Consider the following 4,727-nt stretch of genomic DNA (forward strand, 5'->3'; position numbering starts at 1 on the left):
AGCTCTACTGTGCTAGCACTCCTCCTTACCCAGGAACTTCAACCTGGTTCTACAACCTGTATTTCCATTTGTGCAATGCAACAGAGTCCTGCATCCAGTGCCAGTGAAGTGTGTTCAGTAATCTCCAGAAGTCACTGCTGCTGATTTAGTCACCCTCAAGGCGTGCAGTAGACTGTGCTCCAATCTCACCGAAGTGAGACAGACCTCTCCTGTCAACATTCTAAGTTGTCTTGAGCCTACACCTGTCCTTACTGTTGGTTTTGCTGCTTCAGAATTGGTTTCAAGGTGTTATTTTAAAGTTGTTCAGAAGGAAATGTGGGATAGCTCAGGCAAGTCCCTGCCTTTAATCCACCATCTTGGATCCATCTCTTAAAATGGTTAATTAGCAGTATTAAAGACACTGTTCCAATGAAGCTTCCCAGTTAAATTCCCAGTTGATCATACCAACAGCATTAAAGTAGCTAGATTCTATTCTAATCATTATATAATTCTTTTTGCTTAACATTCCTTTTTTTGTAGGGGGCATAAACTAACCATTCCATATCTGATTCATGTTTGTATATTGAGTACCTTCTTTTACCTTCCCATTTGAGGGGAAGCTCTAGGCTAGAGTCAAAGATGGATTTGTTCCAAGGAAGAGAGGAAGGAAAAAAAAAACCAAGCATTTGTTAAGCACTTACTATATGCCAAGCACTGTGCTATGTACTTTACAAATAATAACTCATTTGACCCTTAGAACAACCCTGGGAGGTAGATGCTATTATTTGAAGTAGACACAAGTTAAGTGATTTGCCCAGGGTCACATAGCTAGGAAGTATCCCCGAGTCCAGATTTAAACTCAGGTTCTCCTGACTTCAGGCTAATTGCTGTATCCACTGGGACATCCAGTAGGATGAACAGAGCATTTGGGGACCTCTTTCTCATATTGATGTGACAGAAAGCGCCCAGAGAAATGAACCTTGGGCAAACCATAGGCAAAAGACCGGGATTGATGTAGTGAGGTCCTGTGGCCTCAGCCAAGCAGTACCTAGCTATCTATGTAATTTGGTTTTTTAAAGTTTATATTCTACATTGCTATTCACTTAAATTCTATAAGCCAATAGTAAGAGCGCTGTGATTAACTCAAGCCCTTATTGATCTGAATATATTGAAATGTGCTTAAGGATAGTTGTAAATGAGGTTACGATCAGCTACACAGAAGGCAGGCAAGAAGCTTTCATTTCTAAATTGCCAGTCCGGGACGGTGGTTATCCAGTGAGGGGCTCAAAATGAGCAAGAGATTTTACTGATAGAGTATTATAACTCCCCCAAAGTAGGGAACAGTTTAAGCCACCTAAAAGTGGACACACAAGGGTTCTCCTGGGCAAAGAAGAAGCTAAGCAGCGGTGTGGTGGGCACACTTGGTAAATAGGGAGACACTGGAATCACTTTCCTGGGAGGCAGTGGCTTATTTGGTCTCGGAAAGATCTCCTTCCTATTCTATTTCCTACTCCAAGTTCTTTGGCCCCAAGCACGTGACCTACTCCTGAATTCCCCTGAGTGGAGTGAATGAAGTCATTGACTAAAAGGAAAGTCACACCCACAGGGACTGAAGTGGAAAGTGACTCCACCCACATACGGGTGGGGCCCATCTAAAAGGGAGTAGAGAGCCCTCCTGCTAAACCAAACAACTACAGCCCCCAATCCCTGTTACATATGATTCATGCTTACTTAGTACACATTATATACAGAGTTGACATAGAATTAAAATATCGTCATTAGTAATTATGGGGAGGTTTCAGCTATCCAGATAACTGGACAAAGTTTCATTCTGCTAAAAACAGAACATCTGGTAAATTCTTAACTTGTCTAGCTGACATTTTTACTGCTCAGAAAGTAGAGGAAGTAACAAGGGGTATTGCTTCTCTGAACCTTATCCTGACCAAGAAAGCTAATCAAAATAAAAATTTAATTATAGCTAACATTTTGGTGCCTACTATGTGCCAGGCACTGTGCTAAGCACTTAACAATTATAACGACCCTAAAAAGTAGATGCTATTATTATCTTCATTTTACGGATAAGGAAACTGTGGCAAAGGTAGAGGCTGAATTTGTACTCGGATCTTCCTGGCACCAGGCTCAGCACTCAATCCACTTCACCACCTAAGCTGACTATGAAATAGAAGCAATAGCAAACTCGAGAGAAAGTGACCATGTGACTTCCTTTCCAACCTGGTCCCGGGCAGGATGGCTCCCGAAAAGAAAGGTGGAGAGAAAAAGAAGGGACGTTCTGGCATCAATGAGGTGGTGACCAGAGAGTATGACATCAACATTCACAAGAGGATTCATGGGGTAGGCTTCAAAAAGTGAGCTCCTCGGGCTCTAAAGGAAACCCGAAAATTTGCCATGAAAGAAATGGGAACTCCAGATGTACGCATTGACACCAGACTCAACGAAGCTGTTTGGGCCAAAGGAATAAGGAATGTCCGATTCGGTATCCGAGTGCGTTTGTCTAGGAAACGCAATGAGGATGAAGATGCAGCAAACAAGCTGTGTACGTTGGTTACTTACGTGCCTGTCGCCACTTTCAAAAGTTTACAGACAGTCAATGTGGATGAAAACTAAATTGAACTTCATTTAAATAAAGTTATAAAATCTCAAAAAAAAAAAGTGACCATGTCACTTAATAGCGAAAGAAGAGAATACTGGAGGAAGAGTCAGATATATGCTATAGGTTTGAGGGAAAACGTCTTCAAAAAATTCCAGCCACAACTGCAAAGAATCCTGATGAGAAAGAAAAGATGTTTAAAGAAACCAATCTGGCTGCAGAAAGATCCTTCTGATGAGCCCTGATTTGAAAAGGACATATATAGAAGATGGAATAGTTCATTTTGGAAGGGCTGTAGAAAGTCAGATATACTAACACACTGTTGATAGACCTGTGAATTAGTCCAACCATTCTGGAAAGTAATTTGGAATTATGCTTTTTAAAAAATGTGACTACTTTTCCTACTCTTTGAGCCAGAGATCCTATGGCTAATCATATTCCCCAAGGAGGTCAAAGACAGAAAGAAGCATGCTACATACACCAAAATGTTCACAGTGGCACTTTTATGTGGTAGCAAAGAACTAGAAACAAATATGCCCACGAATTTGGGAATGGTTAGACAAATGGTGATGCATTAATAAATATATACAATGCCAACAACAAAATCAAAACTGAATGCTCTGCAATTACTATAACCAAGCTTGGCCATAGTGAAAGTTTAAGAAAATGTACTTCCCTTCACTACAGAGACTGAAAAGGTCAATAATGTACTATGTATGTAACCCTACTGACAGACATGGTTGATGCATTTGCTGGTTTGGCTGAACTTATTTTGCTTACTTTTGTTTTTTCAAATCTTTGTTATAAGTGATGGCTTTCTGGGTAAGGGGGGATATATGTGTGGGTTATATTTAAAAATTAAGGTGAACTATAACCAAAATATATCAATAAAAAATGTGAGGACATACATGAAAGACAGAAGGATCAGCACATAAGCAGAGGTCAACACAAAAGAATTTTTAGGAAGGCTAAAGTTTTTTTTTTTGCTAGGCAATTGGGGTTAAGTGACTTGCCCGAGGTCACACAGCTACAGCTAGTATGTGTAGTGTGTCTGAGACTGGATTTGAACTCAGGTCCTCCTGACTTCAAGGCCAGGGCTCTATCCACTGTACCACCTACCTGCCCCCTAAAGTCTTAAAAAAAAGGGGGGGTGTATGGTATAGTGGATAGACTGCCAGGGGACGTGGTTCAGATCCTAGCTTTGTGATTCTTGTGTGATCTTAGTTAAGTTAGACAATTTCATCTTTGAAAGCCATCTTTGAGATAACTTCTCAGGTCCCTTCCAGTTCTAAATCTGTGATCCTGTGATAAGGAGTGGAGGCTCAAGAAAACCTCTGCTGTATTAGAAGCAAAAAGATGAACACGGAGTAGTTAGGTCTTGTGCTGAGGAAGACGGTGTGATGCTAACAATCACACAAAATACAGGTGACTATACCCTTGCTTTTTCCTCATTTTCTCCACTAAGAAATTTAATCTTCAAACTGGGAAAGGCAGAATAAACATCATTAAGACAGAATTGAAACCCAAGATTATAGAAATGTTAGAGAGTGAACTTAAATGAATTAAAGTGGATGGGTTTGGACAAATTATGTCCCATGATACTAAAAGAACCACTATCTACAATCATTGGGAATTCATGGGGAAGGGAAAAGTCAAAAGGCTGGAGACAGATAAATGTCACATCACAATTTTTAAAAGGGAGAAATGTAGACTATAGAAATTGTAGATGAGGATAACCAGAATAATGAAGGAATTCAAAACATCTTTTATGAACATTCTCGGTTCTGGTTTATCAGCCAGTTAGGGTTTTTGGTCATCAAGAAGTAAGCCAACAGGAAATAGATGATGCCTCAGGCAGGGAAGGAAAGAACTTCTCTAGCATTTTCTGAAGCAGGTTCATCAAACCTCCATGATTGGTAGCAGACAAATTATATTGAACATGCTCAAAGGACTGAGCTTTCACTGGAAGAACTCGTTATATTGACATCAAGTCCAGAGGTCATTTGGGGCAAATAAATAATATTAATACATTTATATGCCACCCTTTAGAGTCTACAAAGTACTTACGTGAGACAAGCAGTTTCATTTTATCCACACAACAACCCTGTGATCTGAATAGTCAATATTTTTATCCTCATTA

At 40.0% G+C, this 4,727-nt stretch overlaps 1 pseudogene; it reads left to right on the top strand.

Moving 5' to 3' along the window:
• Positions 1 to 2,226: 2,226 nt before the first annotated feature.
• LOC110215103 (large ribosomal subunit protein eL31 pseudogene) lies at positions 2,227 to 2,649 on the top strand (annotated as a pseudogene).
• Positions 2,650 to 4,727: the final 2,078 nt, after the last annotated feature.

The sequence above is a fragment of the Phascolarctos cinereus genome, unplaced genomic scaffold (assembly GCF_003287225.1).
Source record: "Phascolarctos cinereus isolate Bilbo 61053 unplaced genomic scaffold, phaCin_HiC Scaffold_2;HRSCAF=192, whole genome shotgun sequence".
Taxonomy (NCBI): Eukaryota; Metazoa; Chordata; class Mammalia; order Diprotodontia; family Phascolarctidae; genus Phascolarctos; species Phascolarctos cinereus.